The following is a 25,029-nucleotide window of genomic DNA, read 5'->3' as shown; positions in this document are numbered from 1 at the left end:
TAAGTTTCCCGAGGAAAAAAAGAGAAGGTCAGCGATTAGTGCCCGGATTATGTGTACTAAAAAGATCATGAAAAATTGCATGCATTTATGCACTAAAAATACAACATATTCACTAAAAGTTAAAAAATATGCTCTAAAAACGAAAAAAATATTTGCTCTTTTTTGATTTTTTTTTAAACTTACGTAAAAAAAGAAAAAACTTGTGAAAAACGTATTAATATGCATTTATATTTTTATATATGAATAAAAAACCGTTTTTATGCATTTTTATGCACTAAACACCATTCACCTTCTCTTTTTGAGGAAATTTGAAAAAGTTTAAGATTGGATTCATTCCTATTTAACTACTTCCACTCCGTAAGATGACAATCCGAATGCACTTTTTCTATTTACAAGTTGGACATTTAGAATTGTCGGTATGTTTGAACTAAATAGTCATCTAAAATATTTCCTTTTCATTGTCCCTTTTGTTAAAATTGTACTGTTATTTCGATTTTTTCAGCTGTTTTTTTGGTTGATTCTTAATCTGATCAACGGAATTAAAACACCATAACTATATAACAACAACAACAACAATAACAATAATAATGATAATAATAATAATAATAATAATAATAATAATAATAATAATAATAATGAAGATGATGATGATGATGATAATAATAATAATAATAATAATAATAATAATAATAAAATTTGCACCGTAAGTTCTAAAATCATAAACCCACGTCAGGTGAGAACTTTTTTGCGCCAAAGGTGACATTGTGAATTTTGTAAAATTAAGATGAAGTGAAATAAAGCAAAATGAAGTAAACAGCTATTATACAATGTTCTTTAGGTGACTCAATAATGATATTAATATTGCGAATGTGTCCTCATTTATTTACATTAATAGAGTTTGCAATGATTAATTTATTTTTAAAATTTCTAATGTGTTTGTAAGTAAATAAATATTTAAAAAGATATGTTTCTAGAATGAAAGCTGATTCTAAATCATCCTATTTCGTTTCTTTAGTTGCATGCTATTCGTCTTTATTTTATATAGAACTTCTTATAAAAGGAATGCCGATTTTATTCGATTGGAAGATGATTGGAATTTTTTTCCGTTCTTCTTCGCGACCGAATTATTAAGAGCCGACAATATCTAGTTTCTCGGATTCTGAAAGAGGGTGTGCACTGTAAAAACAATTCAGAAACATTGCTGGAAAATAATGGGCAGCATATAAGCCCAATTACTGCTAGTAACATGCTTTGCAAAAGCCAGGAACGTATTCTGCTAAATGTCATTAACCTTTCTGAAATTATTCTTGAAACTTTCTGAAGGATTAGGAAGTATCCGAGATTTAAGCCAGTCATGCCTCGGGAATCTTCAAGAAAATTTTATTAATGTAACTACAAGATCTTTCCTGATCGGCCAAAATAGCACCAACAAGCATAAATCTGTGATCAAATGGCAAAATGTAGTAAAACACTTTTTTCAAATTTTTCATTACAGCTGTTTAAAAGTTCAATAAATCCGGAAAAATCATAAATTTTTCTTTCGCCTGCAAATTTTCCAACAATGATTCAGAAATTATTATTATTATTTTGGTTGTAGATTATTTGCAGATAAACACATAAAAACAATTCATAACGTAAAAAATTGAATTAAAAAAAAGTCTTAGAACATTTTGCCATCTGACCACAGAAATACAACCGTGGCTTGGCAGAAGAGCAAGTAAAAGCCAAACAATCTCCCTCGCCTGAAATTCTTGCATTGCAAAGTTGCAGCTATCCACTGCCTTATTCGCTCTCACCATGAGCTCAGTCAATCTGAACGAATCAGTTGCTTTTATTAGGAACTTAAATAATCCAGACGGCCATAATCAAACAAAATCCAATACGTCTAATAAACATGCTTAGTCAATCTCTAAACTGGTAGCTAAAATTATTGCATATGCATTCTTGCAACTTGTAGTAATTCAGAAAACCTTTTCGCAAAGATATTTCATTTTATGGTGAAATAGATGAAAACGTAAGAAATCCCGAAACGTTCCAAGGAAATTCTCAATAACGTTTTGGATTTTTTTTTTTTTTTTTTACAGTGTGATGTTCTTCCCGCCTGTATCTTGAAAAACTCGACTATTTGCTCGTACCTACGTTGATTCTTTAAAAGTTCTTGATGGATCCCCTCAAACTTAATGGTAGCAAAAAAAAAAACACTACGCAAACAGCAGCGAATTGAATGCTCGCATCTTCGGAAAGCAGAAAAGAATGCGATTATTTTAATTTGGATGACGGACGCAATGACACACGCAAGGGAGGTATTATGTTGAACTGCCTTCGATAAACGCACTACTTGCATCCCCCTCTATCCCCTATCATTATCCTAAACCTATACCACAGACCTCGTTATTTTCGTCATCCCGAGAAAATAATTTCCCTTTCAACATCCTTTCTCATCTAACAGCTATATCACAAGTCATAAAATTCCACATTGTTTACCTTTACAATGCGGGGATAATGCTTGAAATGAGTTAAAAGTTATTTTTCTTTTTCTTTGACGGACGAAACATCCATAAAAAGTGGTTGACCAGTAGATTTAAATGCGTATCATTATCAAAAGATAAATTGCACTGGATCTGCTTTAAAATAAGAACTATAGACTAAGCAACTGAAAAATACCTTAAGGGGCCCTTCATTAATTACGTAAGGGGCTCGAGGAGGAGGGAGGTTTAAAAACCTCTACATACCTTACTTTGGCAGGGGAGGGGATCAAACGCATTCTTACGCAATATTTTCCAAGTCGATATTTTATATCAGAAATTGCGCGGTCAAGTCCTGTTCTCTCGTATCTTGTTAACAGATTCGAAATTTATGTCTTTTTTGTTGATTTTATTAACAATTTAATTTTTTAAGCATTTTTGTTAATTATTGAGCAATCACGATTGCTTATTGCTTTCATTTGACTGTTTTGATGTTCTTTGATTTTATTTTCCCACCGCCACCCTCTGCACCATCACCGTCGACCGGCTCCTCACGATGTTGCTCCTATAGCGAAAGCCATCTCCAGGTTGCATCCATGTCCTACACACACGCGCATACATACACAACTACACACACATGCACACACACACATGCACACACAAACACATACACACACATAAACACATACACATGTGCCTACACACAGACACCTACACACACACACAAGTACCTACACATTCATGCCTGCACACACATACACATACCCCCCACACACATTCATACACACAACTACTCACACACTTATGCCAACACACAGGCACAAACACACATGCCTACACACACATACACATAGCCCCTACACACAAACACACATACCCCCTCACACAAACACATATGCCTACATACACACACTCGTGATTGCGAAAAACATAATTTGAATTCAAGATGTCAAAATTCGAATTAGTTTTTCTTTTTATAATTTTTTTTTCTACTTACTTTTGTAAGCCTCGTGGCATACTTTGTGGAACACGAGGAGTTTTCAACCTCTAAATATAAAAAAAAGAAAGTGGTTTGGCAGGGATCACATTTCATTAGCGTCTGGAAGGTAAGAAGCGTATTAGGACGAGCTATTTTTTATTTGTTTTACAAAGAATGAATATGGTAAAATATGATTAAAAAAACCGCACTATGTATGGCATGTTTTATTTTTAATTAGTACTATCGTATCATATACAAAAACAATGTCGAAAAAACATTCAGCCTAGAGTCTCACTTTTTAGTAAATATTTCTGTACCCAAATATATTTAATAACAGTGAAGTTATAAACGATTCCCCAGTGATGTAAGATTCGTTATTTTATTATTTTGAAAAACGAAATGGAATTTTACGTAAGAATTGGGGGGAGGGGTTCGAAAAATCTTACGTACCCTTACACGGGGGAAGGGGGTCAAAAATTACCAAAATCATCCTTACGAAATTAATGAATGGCCCCTTACTCGAACGCACAGGTCTTCTAACTACCCTTTTTGTTTACTCTTTTATTTCTACTTTCGCTAACGTAACCGCATGATCGCTTAAGTAATCTTCAGGAAACACACTTCATTGACTAGCAAATTCTATGCAGTTGATGATCTATAAAAAATAACATTTTTTTTTTTTTGAAAAAGGCATTAACTAGTTGCTTTTTACGAAGAAATCTAAAAAGGAATAAGATAAAGAAAAAAACCATTCAATCCTCCTATATAAGGGGCCATTCATTACTTACTGAGGGGTAATTTTGGCAATGTTTGACCCCCCTCCCCCATGTAAGGGTACGTAAAATTTCTCAACCCCCTCCCCCAATTCTTACGTAAGATTTCATTTCGTGTTTCAAAATATTAAAAAAAAAAAAAAAAAATCTTACATGACTGGAATTGTTATTAAATTCACAATTATTAAATTAAACTTTTTGTGCAAATTCTAAAAATATGATACTAAAAAGTTGGAATCCAGCCTGAAGGTTTTTTTTTTCCCCCTCCTTGACAATTTTTTTTTTTTTTTTGTATATGACGGGTTACTAATTAAAAATAAAGCATGCCAAATCTTTCATTAAAACATGCCGAATCTTTCATTAAATTTTGCACGATTCATTCTTTGTAAAACAAATAAAAAAACAGATCATCTTAATATGTTTTTCACCTTCCAGACACAAATGAAATATGATCACTGCCAAACCACTTGACGATTTCTAACCTAAAATATCGACTCGGAAAATATTACGAAAAAATGGGTTTGATCCCCCTCCCCTTTCCCCAAAGTAAGGGTATGTAGATTATTCTCCCCCCTTCTCCCCTTTGAGACCCTTACGTAATTAATGAACGCCCCCATAGAGCACTTTTCTTTCGTCCTAATCCTTTGATAAAAACTACTGTTCTTTGTAACTGCATTCTTATTTTTTTAAAAAAGACAGGGAGATGTTTTCAAAAAAAAAACTCTCCGTTAACAATCAACGTTTAGTTGTATATATCTTTTTGAAAGAGATTTAAGAAACAGCATTAACTGAAATTCAGCTGAAAGGTTTTTTTTATATATATATTGAATCGCGCCTGTGTTTGATTTAGGGATTACTGCTAAAATTAAGTTGAAACTTTGAAGGTAAGTCGTTGATTGTTGTTCAAGTTAAAGTTTAGAAACAAGGACAAGAAGGAGATAGTATGAGCTTTTAGTTCATTTTTATCAATCACTTTATCCACCATGTTAACAGCGAGATAACTGTTATTTTGAAAATCTGTGCTGGAGTGAAACGAACAGAAAATCATATTTGCGCACGTTAAGGGGGTCCGGGACACAAAAATCGTCAAATTTTGCAACTTTTTTTAAAAATATAATGTGAAAAATTACTCCTTTTTTTTCTGCTTAAAAGGACGTTTGAATCTTGTTTCTATCTTAAATAGAACGAAAGATATAATTATTTTTGTTGCATGCACCTAACTAATGTGTACTTAACTTTAAAACTTTAAACGCGTTTCTCTCCATGATGCAATTTTTTCCGATTTCTTGCATTCAAACTCTTATAAGTCAGGAACCGATAAAGATAAAGTAATGAAACTTGGAGCATATCTTTTTCAAACAGTTTACTTTAATTTTTATTCGGGAATTTGAAAAAAAAAAAAAAACGTTTACTGCAAAAATTATGATTAAAAAAAAAGTATTTTCGAATTTTTCGAAATTTTTCTTCAAATATTTTTTATTTCTTATTGAATAAATATTTTTAAAATCGCCGAATAAAAATTAAAGCTTAGATATTTGTGCGTAATTTATTTGAAAAAAAATTGAAAATTGATAAAGAATATTTTGAGTTATAGCAATTTAAAGCAACCCCGTTTTTTTAAAACTAATTAAATTTAAATAATTTTTTTTTTCATATTTATGTTATGATTTTGCTTATTAAATAAATGGTGAATCAGTGCAAAAAATTTCAAAAGTCTAAAGTATATAATTTAAAAAATTTCAAAATGTGTCCCGGACCCCCTCAAATGATATAACTAATTATTAATTAATTTGAAAATCATTTGTAGCAGAGAAAATCAGTGCAAAACATAACACATTTAAAGTGTCATACATTTTAATAACCATTTATGTGTGTTGAGCGAATTTCGGTAGGGGAGGAGGGGAGGGTATTATGGTTCAGGCTTATGGTACTCTTAGAAGTATATTATCAAATTTTATAAAATTTTCATCGCAATTGGTGACTTGTTCTAAATAATGAAAATGGGGTTGTTTCCTTTAGTCAAAGTACTACTATTATTTACTGAATCTGATAGAATAAGCAAAAAAAAAAAAAAAAAAAAAAAAAAACATGGAGCGAGAAAAAAACTTTCATTTTCCAAAGGCAGAATTTTTAATTATTATTTTAAAATGTCCGATTTAGAAAATAAGGCATGGTCTGTATGATGTCACAAATGATGTACTTTGGCGCATCTGTCTACCGCGTTTCCACGTTATGATAATCACGAAGCGAATCAAATATTGCGCTCTACGCCTGCTATCAACCATATCGTTGCCAGTACATGTGATAATCCGGTCAATTTAGAAAATGGAAATATCAAAAATTCCAACAAAGCCAAATTTTTGTAGAGACCTTGGGTTTACCATTACAAAAAAAGTGCCGAAAGTTCTCATCGATCCCATGTGAGCTAAAAATTGATATTCGGGGTCAAAGGTCAAAATTTTAGGTTTTTTGGATTTTTCTTGAAAACGTAAGTTTTATCGAAAAGTACCTCAGACCAAAGTTGTAGATCTCAAAATTCTTTATAAAAATGGTTCTTTTGATTTTTTCTCTAAGACCAACCATTTCCCATATCGCGTACTCTCAAAAGACAGGTAGTCACTTACAGTATTGTCTCTACTCTCATGGCCTTGAATAACAATTGGCTATTTTGGTCCATATGGTGTCGTTCACGTACCCAGGAGTCCCCACTCTCCTAAGGGCAAGGGTACATCCCCCTCAATATCGCGGAAAACCCCAAAAATGAGAAATACACCTCAAAACAACCAATCTAAAAAATTTCAATGGCCATGACCCCCCCCCCCCTCCCTTCTTTAGGTGACACCCTTGACGTACCTGCTTCTTTTTGAGTTAAACATGCAGTTCGAGTGAATAAACGTATTTATTACAAGCGTCCACTGTTGTTTGTGCTGTTCAATATTTAAGAAAAAATGTCACAATTTTGCTATGTTTGCATTAAACTTTTGACTGAAGGGGAAACTGTTGCGGTGAGTCGTGGAATGCTAACTTTAATCGATGCAAGTGTCGGGAGAAGTGCTGAGTTTGCTAATTATTTAAGAAGTCAAAAGTCCGTTACAATTCACGTGTGTTGCAGAAAATCATACACCCGGAAATGTCTAATCTCTGCTGCAACGTGAGGATGAACATGAACACGAACAGGTCAGTACTTCAAAAATAGTTCTACCTCGTACTGGAGCGCGATTAAGTGAATCTGAGTGCAGCTTTTGTTTCAAAAAACACTGCTCAATTTGTGGCAATGAAGCGACGAGGAGGCTAAGAAGATGAAAGCGCAGAATTATCACAGAAACATTCATAAAGCAGCGATTAAATCATACTCAGAATTAAGACGTGCAAGGACAGCTTTTGAAACATCATCAAAACGATCTTTAGCTAATTTCGAAAAAGGATTCTTTGAAAATAAGTGTAGAAACTTTATGAGTTTTTCTGCGATAATTTTGCGCTTTCTTCTTCTCAGCCTCCTCATTCGAAAAAAAAAAAAAACAGGTGAATTAAATTTTTTTCTCCGATCACACAAATTTATTTAAAATTGAATTAGAATTTTGCTTAAAAAGATAAAATCTATATGTATAAAGAACTACAGGTTGCATCAAGACAGCAAGGAGCGTTTCCAAAAAATTGATTTTTAGATCGTAGGTCTATTTTTTCGTCATTAGCAAGGCCGATAAGCATTAAAATGAGGGGGGATTTCTTGAAGAATAAAGAAAGATCTCTCTTGCCGACATAAACGGTCCATAGAAATTATATATAAGACTAGTGGTACCCGCACGGCTTTGCCCGTAATAGAAAAAATCAAAAGGTCTTTTGGTTCGCCTGTATATTTACAAATAATGTATGGTGAATTTTCTCGCCAGTTGGCTTGTATCCATGTTACGGTTCCACGTTATTATAATTTCGTATCTCGCCAATTGGCTTGTGCCCGTGTTACGGTTCCACGTTATGATAATTTCGTAATTTACTCGTCCATCTTATGATAGTTTTTTTTCTTAAAATTGGAATAGAAAAAGAACCACATCAAATTTTCGAAAAATCGCTTCGAGGTGCACACCCCCATGCTACATACTAACTTTGTGCCAAATTTCATGAAAATCGGCCGAACGGTTTAGGCGCTATGCGCGTCACAGACATCCTACAGACATCCAGACATCCTCCGGACAGAGAGACTTTCAGCTTTATTATTAGTAAAGAAGTGCATGACTGGCATATGGAGCTCAGATTGCCCATTTTAGCTCCCGAAAGCGAGAAATAGGAATTCAATTATGATTTCACCAACTTTTGAAGGCAAAGTTGGAGAAAGAAAAGGAAAAAAAAAAAAAAAAAAAAAAGAAATCAAGATGAGAAGAAAAATGACGGTAGATCAAAAAAAAAAAAAAAAAAAAAACTTAAGAGTGAATGGAAATATTTAGTTTTTTTCCCTTATAAAGCTTTTTAAAATCTGGATCAGTTTGAATGGCCTCCTCTGAAGAACTGAATTAATGTTATTTACTATGAAATTTACATAAAAAACGACATGGAGTTTTAAAAGCAAAAGTGGCATTATTATTTTATATGGGGTGCTTAAAAATCCTGCGCTATCTTAAAAGGTTCAGAAAAATGATGCCAGAGTAATAAATATTGCATCAAAGCAATCTAAACTGCACCTTTGTCTGATAAGAAGACAAAGCACCTTTGATATCGAAATATTGGATGCTTTTTTTCTGGCTGGCTTACTGGAATTTCGCTTCGTTTATATGAACTGGTTTCATTTTTTTGTCACAATGGGTTGTTTCCTTCAGTCAAAAGTACTATTACTTTTAGTCACTGACATTGATAGAATAAGCAAAAAAAAAAAAAAAAAAAAAAAAAATGCATGGAGACAGAAAAACTTTTATTTTTCCAACAGTTATGTTTATTAATTTAATTTTTTTAAATGTCCGATTTTGGAAATAAGATTTGATCTTTTTGACGTCCGCAGCGATGCTAATTTTTTTTTCCTTCTGATTTAATCGACAATAATTTCCAATTATATTCAGCGGCGGAAAAGAAAAAAAAAAAGAAAAAAAATTACCAAGATAGTTCTGAAATTATTCTTGCTGATTTTTATGTAAAATGACACCCTGAATTCAAATATGAAACATTATTTTCTCACCCATCCCTTTTTGGAGATAACACCCCCAACTTTTTTTAGTTTTCGACAGTTTCATATACTACCTTTATTTAATTTGGAGGGGAAGGGAGCATTATAGTAACCGTTAGCGTTCTTCTGCGTGGGTGGGGTAGGAGGTGGGGCTAGAGAAGTGAAAAGTTCAAAAGCATAAACATTTGTAGCAAGGAAGGAGATCTTTAGGAGATATTCTCCTACCCCCTAAAATATTTAAAAATCACTAAAAACGCTATTTTAAGTTTAATTGATTTTTTTTCTCACAATTTTTTTTATTCAATTTTCGGTGACAGAGTATCAGCGTCGCTCCTGCTGTCCAACCACGGATTGTATGGAATTTTCAAACTTCCAGATAAAATGAATCTATCTGAATGAGGAGGAAAAGTAAAAATTTGATGCAGGTATTCTGCTCATTTGAATGAGACTCACCTTCTGCAAAGGCTGACATCGCTAAAAAATAATAGATTCGTCCATTTCCGCCTGTAAAATGGATGTTTGTCTTTCCATACAATCCGTGGTCAGACAGTATACGCGCCTTTTTTACAATGTAATAAAAAAAATAAATAAATAAAAATAAAATTAATTCGAATTTTGACATCTTGAATTCAAATTATGTTTTTCGCAATCACGAGTGTGTGTACGTAGGCGTGTGTGTTTGTGTGCGGGGGTATGTGTTTGTGTGTACGGGTTATGTGTATGTGTGTGTAGGCATGTGTGTTTGTGTGTAGGGGTGTGTGTATGTGTGTGTAGGCATATGTGTTTGTGTCTGTGTGCAGGCATGAATGTGTGGGTAGTTGTGTGTATGTGTGGGTGTCAGTATGTATGCGTGTGTGTATGTGTTTGTATGTGTTTGTGTATGTGTGTAGGTGTATGTATGTGTAGGTGTGTGTAGGTGTATGTGTGTTAATGTGTTTGTGTGTGTGTGTAGGTGTATGTGTGTTAATGTGTTTGTGTGTGTGTGTGTGTAGTTGTGTATGTATGCGCGTGTGTGTAGCATATGGACGCAACCTGGAGACGGTTTTCGCTAGAGGTGCAGCATCGTGAGGAGCCTGTCGACGGTGATGCTGCGGAGGGCATCACCGTCAAGCATCGCATGTTGCGTACGAGTCTCATCGCACACCTTCAGTAAAGAACCTTTTCGCATTACTTATTTATTCATGTTACAGTCACGGACTTAATTGAGATTATAAATAAAATAAAGCATGCTTATAATATAGTAGCTATGCATAATTATATTTCTGGGAATTTCAGGCCCCAATTTTTGTCACTTCTTGATACACCGTATTTCCTAGAAAATATGACCCAATCAAAAATAAGTCCAAACATGATTTCTCTGAGTAATGTTAATTTTAGACCTTATTAATTAAAACTTAAGTAAGCTGATCACCCGTAAGGTTTTTCTCATTTTATAAAAAATATATATAAAATCTATAATGTCTGTATCAACTTATGTGTTTTCTCATAAAAAAGATTTACATCTATGCAATGAAGACCCTTTTGACAGAGAAGTTTTTATTACTTGAAAATCCGTAAAAGAAAGCACAATTAATTCAAGTATTGGAGCGCCGTATTAAAGCTGCGACTTTTGATGTTAATGTTTATTAGATCTAAAGCTGCGTTGAAGAGTCAAATAGCTGAATACAGAAATTAAATTTTAGAAACATCGAAAGAATTGTTTTCATTAAAGACGAATAAAGAGCAACAGACGATGAAACTGATGAAGATTGGGCAAGTTGGAAAAAAAAAAAAAAAGTGCAACAAATTTATAGAGGAAAGAATTGTGACTCAAAAGTCATTTTATATTCACGGATTGAAAATAATAACTTTTTAGTCTTTCATTCTCCCAGAAAAATCAGTAACTCCGCTCTTTTGCCAAAAAGGTTAAAATCCAATGTAGATTTGTTTTCAAAACTTTTCAATTTTTGAGGTACCGTAAATTTAAACCAAAATGAATTTTTCTCCTATGAAAATCAACCTCAACCTCTATTGATTTCTATAAACGGAGCTCTTTTTGAACGGGAAATTAAGTCTAGTCGTTTACATTGCCTGCTCGATGAGTTATTAAGTAAAAGTTTTCCCACTGATAAAGACGACTCGAGAGAAGATGAAAATGAGTTGAGAAGCAATGATGAGGATGAAAATGATGAATGCCAATTTTTTTTAAAGATAAGCCCAATGAAGATACATTGTAACACCATTATCTATAATCGTCTTTCATCGTTCACATAACACAACCTAGAACCGAAATGTTTTAGGAGATGTACCTGATTTTTTTTTCAGTAATATTTTGTTTCTTCCGACGGAAAGAGAGTGAAAGTAAAAAGACTCGACATCGTCTTGGACACATGCCCTAGAATGAAGTACTAAGGCATATGCAAGACATGTAAGAGGAACAGGAGAAGGATATCATTTTAGAGAAAATTGTTTGCTTCCTAAGAGCTGCTTCAGTTTCCTCTGGAATGAAGATAAGAAGACAGAATTGTTTTCTATGATTGCACGAGCTGTATCGTCTTGTTTTGCTCTTAATGATGTGACGGTGATTTTCATTGAATAAGACATCTCTAGCACCGTCAAATCCATTGGCGTCGTCAGCTGAAATTTATTGGGGGGGGGGGGACCATTCTGACTCTGACATTTTCAAGTTGCATTAAGAAAGATTCGTGTGTATATATATATATCTATATATATAAAAATGGAGTTTGGTAAATTTGTTCCTTAAGATCTCAGAAACTACCCGACCGATATGGCTGAAACTTTCACCGTTTGTTCAGTTTGGTACTGGGAAGGTTTATAGACCATTTCGAAAAAAACCCAATTGATAGTTCCCTTTTTATTCCAATTTTTGTCCCAATTTTCGCATAAATGCCCCAATATGGGGATGGAAAAAAACGTGCACATATTAACATTATATGTCTATCGAAAGCGCCAATTTTTCTGCTGAAGATAGCATCTGTTCGAAGTTTCTAAGTTGTATAAAAAACGAGTTATGAGCTTTTTTGTTCCCTGTTCGAAGGTTTTCATTAACCCAAGCCATTATTTAGTGTGTCATCTCAACTCCCAAGAATTGTTGTATTGCTGAATGTTTTTGCGTTTCGTCTGACTTTTTGAGGCTTTTCTCAAGTCAAATCTTAAAGTAACGTTGTTCCACAAGATTGGCTAAAAATAAATGGATTTGGCTGATCATTTTACTTTTAAACGGAACTTATGTAATTAATGGTTTATTATTATTATTTATGCTGATTGGACACTTGCTCGCCAGAATTTTGTCAGAAAAATTTCAGTAGCTGATGCATTTGGCAGTTTTTTTTTCACTGTCGCTGTTTTTGAGCCCAAAGACTACGTAATAATGTTTCTCAGCTTTCACCATATAAACAAAATATCGCCAATCAAAGATACTTAAAAAAAATACTGTGTAAAATAATTCAACAACTAAATTAGGCAAATCCATAAACCGCACAAAAACTTCCATTAATTTTTCTTTTTGCACGATTTTAAACAATCGCCAAATTTTACTACTTATTTTTGAAACATTTCGGATGAAACCGTTTAGCGCCATTTTTTTTTCTTTTTTTTTTTGACCAAAACTATCTCAGCATCTGGCAACAATATTTCTATAATAAAAATTAGTAAGGAGGGGGAGTATTATCGAAAGTGTCCCAAAATGATTCTCGCAAATTTGGTAAGATTTTAAACCGCACCAAGTGTTCACAAAAATCGAAATTTCCCAAAATAACTAAAGCAAGTGTAAGGGGAACACGGGTGGCTACATTTTTTAAAACAGTTCGTATATCAATAGCCATACAGAGAAGGTTTTAGATTAAAAAAAAATAATAACAGATAAATCTTTTTAAACATGTAAAGTTTAATTTCATATTTTGGAAATTCTTCAAATTTGTATATGCTTAGATGTCGTGCTTTCGTTTCTAATTGAATACTATTTTGTTCTTTATACTTATTGCTATTTTCGTTTAATGAGTAAGGAAGAAGCTCGATTTTTAATCACGTCAAAAAGGTTTGTTTTAAATTCTTTCGCTTAAAACAGAAAACAAGGGCCAGTAACGATTGCTTCTCATAATTATTACTGACCCAGGCAACGCCGGGTATTTTTGCTAGTATATATATATATATATATATATATATATATATATATATATATATATATATATATATATATATATATATATATATATATATATATATATATATATATATATATATATATATATATATATACTTAAATTACACCCTTTTGACGTGACTTAAAATCTAGCTTCTTCCTTACTTATAAAACTAAAGTAGCAGTATGTAAAAAGAGCAAAATAGTATTCATTTAGAAACGAAAACACAAAATTTAAGTGTATACAAATTTGAAGAATTCTCGAAATATGAAATTAAACTTCACATGTTTAAAAAGATTTATCAGTTAATACTTTTTTTTTTTTACATTGAGTCTTACCTTCTCTGTATGTCTATTGAAGAACGAACTGTTTTAAAAAAAAAATGTAGCCGCGTGCCCGTGATCCCCTTAAACTTGCTTTAGTTATTTTGGAAAATTTCAATTTTTGTGGAAATCGTTTTGGGATACCTTGGATAATGCTCTCCCTCCTTATTTTGTAAAACGGTATGTTACTAATTTTTGTTAAAGAGATATTGTCGCCATATGCTAAAATACTTTTCGTCACCATAAAATGGCGCTAAACAATTTCATCCGTAATGTTTCCAAAATAAGTAGTAAAATTTGGCGATGGTTTGAATTTGTGCACAAAGTCACATTAATGGAAGTTTTTGTGCTGTTTACGGATTTGCCTAATTTAGTTGCTGGATTATTTTACAGTAAAAAAATTTTTTTAAAGATTCTTTGATTGACGATATTTTGTTTACATGGTGAAAGCTGACAAACATTATTACGTAGTCTTTGACTTCAAAAACCGTGACAGTTGAAAAAACTGCCAAATGCATCCGCTACTGAAATCTTTCTGCATAAATTTTGGCGAGGTTTCTGCTGTTAGATTGGATAATGATTAAAAAATCCAATCAGCACAAATAATTAAAAAAAACCCCATTAATTACACTAAAGTTCCGTTTAGATGAAAAATAATCAACCAAATCTAGTTATTATTAGCCAATCTTGGGGGAAAAAAACGTTACTTTAAGATTTGACTTGAGAAAAGCCTCAAACAGTCAGACGAAACACAAAAACATTCAACAATTCTAACTATGAACTGGGAGTTGAGATGATACACTAAATAATGAATTGGGTTGAGGAAAGCCTTCGAACATGGAACAAAAAAAGCCCATTACTCGTTTTTCATACAACTTAGAACTTTCTAACAGATGCCATCTTCAGCAGAAAAATAAGCGCTTTCGATGGACACATAATTTGAACATGTGCACGTATTTTTTAACCGTCATATTGGGGCATTTATGCGAAAATTTGGACAAATTAGAATAAAAAAAGAACTATCAATCGGATTAATATCGAACTGGTCTACAAACCTCTTACTTTAAAAAACTTACAATGAAGAGTCATTTTAACTACAGGTTGAATCAAGTATTCATTAACTGCAATGAGCGTTCCGGTCTCATTTATTTTACTGCCTCACCTGCGTTATTCATTGTACTATAAGTGTTCATGCAATGCGTGATATTTGTCTATATTTCGATGCAGATGGTCCGAACTGGGCTCGAACACTCGTTCTTCTGGTTACCAGTCGAACGCTCTACCTGCTACTCAGCTATTCAGCTCTGTCAGTTACAGCCCAAGTTAAACTTGTAAATTTGACAGAAAACCTCAGTCCGATGTTTTAAAACAGGCTTTTTTTTTTGACAGAAAAAACAATTATTAGATTGTGGGTCTATTTTTCGTCATTAGCCTGCCCGATAAGCTTTAAAATGAGGAGTAAATCAAAGAAATCGATCAAGAAATGAGGAAGTCGCTTCGAAGTGCACACTTCGAGGTGCATGCTACAGACTAACTTTATGCCAAATTTCATGAAAATCGGCCGAACGGTCTAGACGCTATGTGCGTCACAGAGATCCAGACATTCAGACATCCTACAGACATCCTCCGGACAGAGACTTTCAGCTTTATTATTAGCAAAGATTTAAAGAATTTAGTCTGTCATTGCAAAGCGCCAATTTTAGTGCCTTCATTGCGAATGATAGCCCTGAAGACACGATGAAAAAGCTCTACTTTTGAATACTATGTCCTCCGATGAAAGAATTTGAAAGCGTTCGTTTCCTCAGAAGCTTTCGATTGAAAATATTGATTAAACTTGAGGAAAACATTACATGGAGCATATGCGAGCATCTCAAATACTTTGATGTTTAATTTCTTTACCATTTGATTCCGACGAAGAACTATATAGCTCTTCTATAGAGCTGAGTCAAAAATGCGTAGAATTGAGATCACACTGTCGTTTGTTGCTATAATTTTCACACTACATACACTAAAATTTACTTCGAGATTTAATGTCGAAAAAGAGAAAGAATGACAAGCAACCGAAAAATACCACAGGAAATATTGAAAATTAATTACTTTAGAAATTTTTCGTGGGAAAGTTTGACAGTGTGAGTTTTACGCAATAAAAAAAAAAGAGGACGGAATTCAACCATGCTACTTATTTTGAGCAATATGCAAATAAAGAATTTATGAAAGTTGTGTAGAAAATTTCTCTTGTAGCAATTGAGCTTAAAAATATTTGTGTTCTTAAAAATATGTCTTTTATTAAAAATTATCTTTTGTGCAAAAATATAGTATATGCGTACATTGAAAAAAAAAAAAAAAACGCCTCTATTATTTTTCAATGTAAATATTTTACTCCGCACTTGTAGCATAACTACAAGAAAAGTCTTCAGCACAATCAAATGATTAATGAACGCAGTATTTAGACATAAACCTAGAGATAAAAAATGTAAACCTTTTTTTTTATATAACACCGTCTTTTTTTCTTTCTTTTTTTTTCGGCATTGGATGTTTTTGTTTCAAAATATAAACATATAAAGTAGTGATGTGCCGTATCGTTAAAAAAGTAGATCCGTGAATACGGATACGGGTCCGGATCATTGGTATCAAGATTTCGTGGATACGGATACGGATCTCAATTTTTTTTTTACCCTATTCAACTATCCAAATGTAAAATTTGTTACGTAAGGTATTTCCGTCGGAATAATGGCAGTTTCTTCAAAAACTCTTTAAAGAAATTCTCCGTTAAAATTGAGGGAGAGTTGGAAGGAATGGGCCAGCGCTGCATTAATGCTTAGATGGAATGTGAAAAATTATTTCTAGCTTACTCGGTAGATGTAGGATACAGGAGCAAGAGTGTAAAGCTGCTACTATAGACAGGCTAGGAATAGTTTATCGCATTTTATTCGTTTAAGATCCGTCAAAAAAGTAACGGATACGGTTACAGATCTTTATTTTCCTTCGGATATCCATGAATACGGATACGTATATCCGGAACATCACTAATATAAAGAAGCATTAAAGGAAATAAGAAAAAGGTAAATATTTGAAATCGTAATATAGATTTTCTAGAAAGTCGTCCGTCAAGGTATGACGGCTGAAAATTGCTTCTACTTTTTTACATTTGAAACAAAGCTATTGCCTGTTTGGTGATATTTTGATAGTTGAAATTTTAACCCTTACACCAGTCGATTAACCCTAATCTTCAGTAGATAGCGTTTAATTGTTTTCGTTTCTTCACCCCCCTGAAATGACGCAGTCTTTCCATTAAAACAGTTAAGTTATCGGATCGAGTTCAGCCTTGCCACATATAGCCTTTCCCTGCATGTTAAACATTACCAAAATATATTGTCAAATTATCATGCCGTGGTGCGAGTTTCATTGACGAAACACGCGGGTTACTCGATCATCGGCTATTATTTATGTAGTGATAAGTGAACCAATTGCTTATCAATGACGTATAGATACAAATTTTACAGATTTTCAAGGTTTGCATTTCTCAATTTTATTAAAAATTTTTCCCCTTGACTTTTTTTTTAATTATCTCAAGGTGTTTTGATAAAAATACTGATTTTTTGTAACAAAGTGAACCTTCAAAATATCGTATTTTATAGTTTATCTTCGAAATAGTTCAAATTAGAAACATAAATATCAATAAAAGAATCACTTCGAAGGAAAAGAATTTGAATGAAGCGTATAAATATAATAAATGACTTTTCGTTGACGTTAAAAAACAATATTTTGCGTGAAAAAAGTTACATTTTGCGATGATAGAAAACTTTCTTTGAAAAATAATTGCCTTATTCACTTTCATTTCGAATTCTTTAAATCGACCATTGAAAATAAATAATATAAATAAATAAGTACGAGAGTTTCGAAAAATTCTCTATTTGTAGAACGTAAAAATACTATTTAAGTTCGAAATGAGTCTTCAGTAAAAAATAAGGTAAGATTCGTTGAAGTGTAATGTCAATGTGTAAAAAACGAACTTGAAAGTTGCAGTTATTTTATTTCGAACTTCGGTATGTGGTTGGAATTTAATGCTTTTTCCTTTTAAAATAAACAGCTCAAATATTTCCCTGCTTTGTATAGAATCCAAAAAAAAAAAAAAAACAAGGTTTTCAAAGATTATTGATCATCAAATTGATCCGAAAATATTTCATAGAACTTTATCTTGCAATATCACGTTGCTGTTTCGTGAAGTATGTTGTTTTGTAAGTTATCTTATACCACTCCCTGAAATAAAAAATAATTTCTGAGCTAAATAAAGTAATAAAAACAAACTGAGAGAATAAACGGTGAGTAAATATTCAATAAAGTATTATAAAAAGAACAAAATTAAATAATTAAATGAATAAGTAGGTAAAGAAAATGCTTGGCAACTATCTAAAAACTTAACCAACTTTATTTCAATTCTACAATCGAAAGGCTTCCAAGCTGCCCTTGCTAACAAAACTGCCACAAGCCGACCAACATCAAAGGTATCTAAGCTTCATTACAAAAAGCTTCTAACTAAAATTGATCCGACAGTTCAGTTTATGGCGGTCAATTTGCATAAACGAAAAGCGGCCTCTTGTACACAGGCAAATCTATAGATTAGTATGGATATTTTCCACAGTAGGTTTTTGAAATGGGTAAATATGTGAAATGTCGGTCGATTCATATGTGTGTATCTTCTTCTTCTTCTTGCTTATCTCTCTGTTCTGAATCAGATCAGATCCATGAGGTTGTTCGCCTTAATCAACTTCAAGACAGAAGCAGGTCTCTTCAGTAGATCCTCGGTACCAAACCAACACAAAAAATCAGATGTTGTGCAGTGGCCTCTTCAATATGACATATGTGTGTGTAAAAACTATTACACGCCCTACGTGAACTACAATCAGCCAAACACATATTTGTATTCATACAGTCGACGCTCATTATAACGACCACACATTATAAAGACCGTCCCATTATAACGACCAGTGGTAAAAGTCCCCACTTTGTTGTTTGCTTTCGTTAAAACGACCGTTTTGTATCGTTTAATTCAATACAACGACCGAATTCACGGACGCTGTTTCTGGTGTTCTTTCCAATAAAATAAGTTTGTAGCTTGAAATGACCTTGATTATTGTTTACGAATGTCAAATACAACTTTGAGAGGGTGTGGGGGGGGGGGGATTACCATTCACCACAACTAGCACAGAAAAATAATGGGAGGAAAAATCAAGAAATTTCCAGATTCCTAAGAAAAGGGAGTTGACAGACGTGTTGGTAGTTTGGTGTTTGAACCTAGTGGTTTTTAAGATTTGGGGTTCTCGAGTTACTTTTAAATGTTTCTTTGAAAAGCAAAAAAAATAAATAAATAAATAAGAAACACAATTTATCACCTATATCTGAAACGGAAAATAGTGAAGTGTGTAACATTTTCCTCCCTATATTTTCCACTTTAAAAGTTCTTTAATATCCTGTCATAGTATTTTGCAGACGATTGTTCTAAAAAACCTATGATAAAAATAATTTGGGCATTTAACTGGAATGTTTGAAAAAGTACCTTTTTTTATGGAACAACGGGCATGCATGATGACTGTTTATTTTTTAAAATTATACCTCTTATAACGACCACTCGTTATAAAGACCGTTTTCTCTGGGACGGAGATGGTCGTTATATCGAGCGTCGCCTGTATATATAAAGATCTCAGGGGTGCTCCCCTAAGATCAAGGGCGCACTCCCTCCAAATTTCACCATAACCCCCTCAAAAGTAAGAGTCTCCTAAAAATGAAAAAGATTTGCTCCCTTTGAGAGCTTAAGCAGCATGGACGGGTCGTAATTGAGCTGAAGCCGATACACTTTATAAATACGCTCAGTTAATCTTTGAACTGATAAAAACCATTTAAATCCGGAAACGAAACACGGAAATACTCAGTAACGTTTCGGAATTTTTTTTACAGTGTACTGAAGTATGAACACTTTATAAATATGCTTAGTTGATCTTTAAACTGGGAGCTAAAACTATTTTTCACAACAGTGAGAAGTCTGCAATGAGAAATAGTGTGAAATTTAACTCCCGCTTTCCTTTCTCTGCATGCGTTATTTTTGAGACGGTCTGCTTACTTGAATTTAAATTTGACATTTACTTATTTCTAAGTCGAAACTGCTCGGAAAAAATGAGAAGATAGATGTTTTCATTTCCAAGCAGATGATTTTTAACAGTGATTAGAAACGATCAAAATAAGCGTTGAAAAGTTCGTTTTGTCTTTTCCATTCATACAGCTATCTGAAGATTTCGCGCGCTTCTTCTTTATCTTCTTTACTAATAATAAAGCTGAAATTCTCTCTGTCCGGAGGATGTATGGATGTCTGTGACGCGCATAGCGCCTAAACCGTTCGACCGATTTTAATGAAATTTGGCATGAAGTTAGTTTGTAGCATGGGGGTGTGCACCTCAAAGCGATTTTTCGAAAATTCGATTTGTTCTTTTTATATTCTAATTTTAAGAAACTTTTTCCGAGCAAATGATCTCAACGTGGAATAGTACATTACGAAATCATCATAACGTGGAACCGTTATGAGCCATGGGCGAGCCATTTAACCTAACCAATTGGCGAGAAATTCATCCTCCAATATTTGTTAATATACAGGCGAACCAATGACCTTTTAATTTTCTACTACGGGCAAAGCCGTGCGGGTGCCACTAGTTACTAATAATAAAGCGGAAAGTCTCTCTGTCTGTCAGGATCTCTGTGACGCGCATTGCGCCTAGACCGTTCGGCCGATTTTCATGAAATTTGGCACAAAGTTTGTTTGTAGCATGGGGGTGTGCACCTCGAAGCGATTTTTCAAAAATTCGATGTGGTTCTTTTTCTATTCCAATTTTAAGAACAAAATTATCATAACATGGACGAGTAAATTACGAAATTATCATAACGTGGAACCGTAACATGGGCACAAGCCAATTTGGCGAGAAAATTCACCATACATTATTTTTAAATATACAGGAGAACCAAAAGACCTTTTAATTTTTCTATTACGAGCAAAGCCGTACGGGTACCACTAGCAGAAAATAAAACGAAGAAAATCTTCCCGTTGCGCGAGAAAGAAAGAAGTTTTTCTTTACGCCCGCCCCTTTTCACAGTAGCTCCGGACATTAGGCGGTATCACAAACAAATAGCACGCCCACTCAAAGAGAACTAGTAATTTGAAGAGAGAAACCCAGTATTAAGATAATCGCTGTGCGGTTTTACTTCAGTTCCACTCGAGCAAGCTGGACACGAAGTTCGGAGAATCGACGGAAGTGTGTATTTTCACTTTCTTCAAGAGCGCCTGCAGTTTCAGCGGCTTTCGCTTTTAAATCTCTTTCAATTATTTTCCCGTTTCGTAATAACTGCTTTTAAAAATGCATTTTGCATCTCAACAAAACGTATAGTAGAGTCCCCCCTCCCCCCGACAGCATGTTGTTTTTTTTTTTTTTTTTGAAGTTTCGATGGAGACACACAATCGTCTCCGAAGATTCTTGGAACATTGTCGGAAACATTTTCATAAGTTCTTTAAACGAAAGAAAAAAAAAATAATTAATTTGAATTTTGACATCTTGAATTCAAATTATGTTTTTCGCAATCACGAGTGTGTGTGGGGGGGGGGGGGGATATGTGTGTTTGTGTGTATGGGGTATATGTGTGTAGGCATGTGTGTTTGTGTCTGTGTGCAGGCATGAAAGTGTGGGTAGTTTTGTCTGTGTGTGTGTAGGTTTTTGTGTGTGTATATGTGTGTGTGTGTGTGTGTGTGTGTGTAGTTTTGTATGTATGCGCGTGTGTGTAGGACATGGATGCAACCTGGAGACGGCTTTCGCTACAGGAGCAGCAGCGTGAGGAGCCCGCCTGTCCACGGTGATGGTGCAGAGGGTGACGGTGGGAAAAATCAAAGGACCTCAAAAACAGTCAAACGAAAGCAATAAGCAATCGTGATTGCTCAAAAAAAAAAAAAAAAAAAAAAAAAAAAAAAAAAAAAAACAGGCGACATACAGTTTTTAAGGTTTGTTTAGAGACAATATTACTGGAAATAATGTATTCAAGAAACTTTATTCAAGAAATTTAAATGAATTTGCATTTAGGTGGAGGTGTTTTTTGTTGTTTTCCGTTGAAACTTCCATTGAAATTTCGGCCTTTGACCCCCCCCCCCCCACCCTTTCCGCGGAAAAAACTTGAAATGACGGGCCTACAAGTGGTGAGTCTTGAGTCATTTCAGCACAAGAGAAAGACATGTAAAACATTAAAAGGGATGTTTAATGGTATATTATTATTACTTTATGTCAGCTTAAGAATTTTTGAAATAATATAATTTTTACTTTGAAAATGGTATTTTCAAACTTTCTGTGCAAATTCAAATGCCGGCAATGGGCCTCCAAATTTTTTCTATACATTTCAGTAACTAAAAAGTATATTTTTCATAGTATTAGAAATGAAGTAAATTATTTTTTGAAAAAAATATACGACTTTGAAAATTGCCGATTTTTTCTATTTTAGTAAAAAAAGGTTTTTCGACCCACCCTAGACTTCAATCAGTGATTTTTTTCATACAAAAAATAAAAGTAAGAAAAAAGAAAAATTCTCGCGATCAGTTGAATGATACCACAAAAAGCATACTACTACTATTTAGATTTTTAAAAAATTTGAATGCTTGACACTTTGAATCATAGACTAATAATAAGAATAGACCGAGCTATGGCAACCCTTGCTGCCATGTGACTAGTGGATATCCTAGCAACAGCGGGCGTTGATCGTAGCAGACGATCAACGCCCGCGAGAAATAAAATAAATAGAATTGATGGAACGCGGAATAATGATCTTTTATGGAGTCCGATTTGTAAATTTGTTATTCTAAGTTGTAAATATTTTGTTAATATAGTGAGTTTTTCGTTTAGATAATATTGTGCATTTTCTTCAGTCAATTTTAATAATTTTCTAAGCAATTAAAGATGCAAGCGTCCAAATTGAATTGGCAAACGGTAAGATTTTTACCTACAATTTCAATTTAAGATTCCGATTTGTACATTTTTGCGTTAACGCAAAACGTTTACTCCATTACGTTCACGCCAACGCTGACGTAGCAGTTCCAAATGAAATAAAAGTTACTGAAAACTGTGATCAAAAACTAATTACTAATGTCAAAATGATGCATAACTAAAAGAAAAACAGTTCAATCTCTGCACTTGGAAAAAAAATTATAATGAAAACACATTACGTCTTAAAATACATGTCGAGTGCCGAACAATAGATAATGTTGCCATCTAGCAACCATGCTACCAAAGTTTTGGTCAAGTCTTCCACCAGTCACATGATGTATCCATGAACCAATTTTTTCATCAGCAAGTCTGGGAAAGCTCGGTCTACTCTCATTATTAGTCTATGCTTTGAATTTAAACACATAACAAAGTATACAAATGGCATATTCTTTTTCGATTCAATTAAGTCGTTTTTCTCTTATCTTCCAATTCCCACCATATTATGTTAAATTTTATTTTAACTACAAAGTATCAGGATATGCTCAAAAAACACGGGGAAGGGTGGCGGGAAGGGAGAGTTTACTTTTTATAATTTTTTTAATGATTTTTAAAAATGTTTATTTACTTATATGTACTTGAAAAAAAATACTTATATTTACTTTTAAATATTTTTAATTTCTTGTGAGTTCTTAAATAACAAGTGAAATAATCTTTAACTATTTACTTATTTATTATTACTTTATAAGGGAAAAAACCCTCATTGGTCCGGTTTTTTTTTTTTCAAAAGTTTGTTAAGTCCACAAATCGAAAGTTTTTCTTTGCAAAAAAAAAAGAAAAAAAAACTTTATTGGTCCGAAAAATAATCACAAGTTTTTAACGGACCACGGGTCTTTTTTTTCTTTTTAGCAAAGAAAAAGAAAGGAAAGAATGAAAGAAAGAACGGGGGAAAAAAAAGTAATACCTCACTGGGGCGCGAAATGTTTTCAAATGCGTTTGCCGGTCCGCTGGTCAAAACAGTTTGAGAAGTACTTATATATGGGTGTTATTGTTTTCACATCATAGTAAACGAAGAAAAACTGGGTATCATTTTTTCGAAGAGCTTATAGTTCATTAATGAAATGCAATACTTGTTTTCCAATGTTACTTCTTGGTACACCATATTAGGAAGTCTACCATGCACACAAATCTTTTTCTGATTACTTTCAAAATTAAAATTCATTGCTCAAATTCATGTATCCAAAATTTTATTATTCGCTTAATTTTGTTATTTTTTCTTAATCCTGTCAATTATAGTGACAAAAACCAAAGGATCCCATATTCGGTGTTTTTTCTCTCCTTGATTAAAAGTTCCGTTTTATCTTTTGCCTCAGTCACACTTCCCGCTAAAAAGAGAGAGAGAATTTACGCTCTTAAATTACAACAGCAGAATCTCGCTTTTAAGACAATACATTTTTAATCCTCACCCCAAGCTACGATGGGACAACTTATTAACTGACAAAGTGTCAAATAAAATGATAGCTGCTAATTAGCGGCACCAGTAGCTGCCAATTAACCGGACCTGTTTCATTATTTATGTCAAAAATGACAAATGAGGTAGTGAAAAGCAAAGAGATGCAAGTGGCAAATTAAAAATTTGGAGATAACCAGTACAAATAGTAAGTGACCCCTCCTCTGTCTTGGGGCAAGAGATAGAACTAGTAGCCCTGGTAGCAATGTTGGGCCTTTCTCAATTATTTTTTCAATTGCCTTGTTAATTGATTAAAATAGTAATTGCAATTAAATAATTGCAATTAAACTATTAATTGTACTTTGCAATTAATTTAATTAAAATAATGTACGTTAATCGCTTTTCACAATTAAAATAATTGCAATTAATTTTTTCAATTGTTTTATGAAACAATTAAAACTAATAATTAACTTAATGTATCAATAGGTACAGCGCAGCGTACAGAATTCAAAGTATTGTTCGAATTCGTATTTTCGTTCCGTGCTGATTGCTCGTTCGCCGCGTGAACTATTCACGTCTTGGCAAGTTTTTTTCCACACGTAAATGTTTGTGTTTTAATTAAGTGTTTTAAAATTGTGCAAATCATTGTTTTATAGTTTAACCTGTAACAGGGGAAATCTCGAAAGAAGGGCATAACAGGGGACGTAATATATCAGAGACCGGTCTGTTAAATTTCTTTTTTT

Source organism: Uloborus diversus, chromosome 8 (genome assembly GCF_026930045.1).
Source record: "Uloborus diversus isolate 005 chromosome 8, Udiv.v.3.1, whole genome shotgun sequence".
In the NCBI taxonomy this organism is placed as follows: domain Eukaryota; kingdom Metazoa; phylum Arthropoda; class Arachnida; order Araneae; family Uloboridae; genus Uloborus; species Uloborus diversus.
This window is presented reverse-complemented; position numbering follows the sequence as displayed.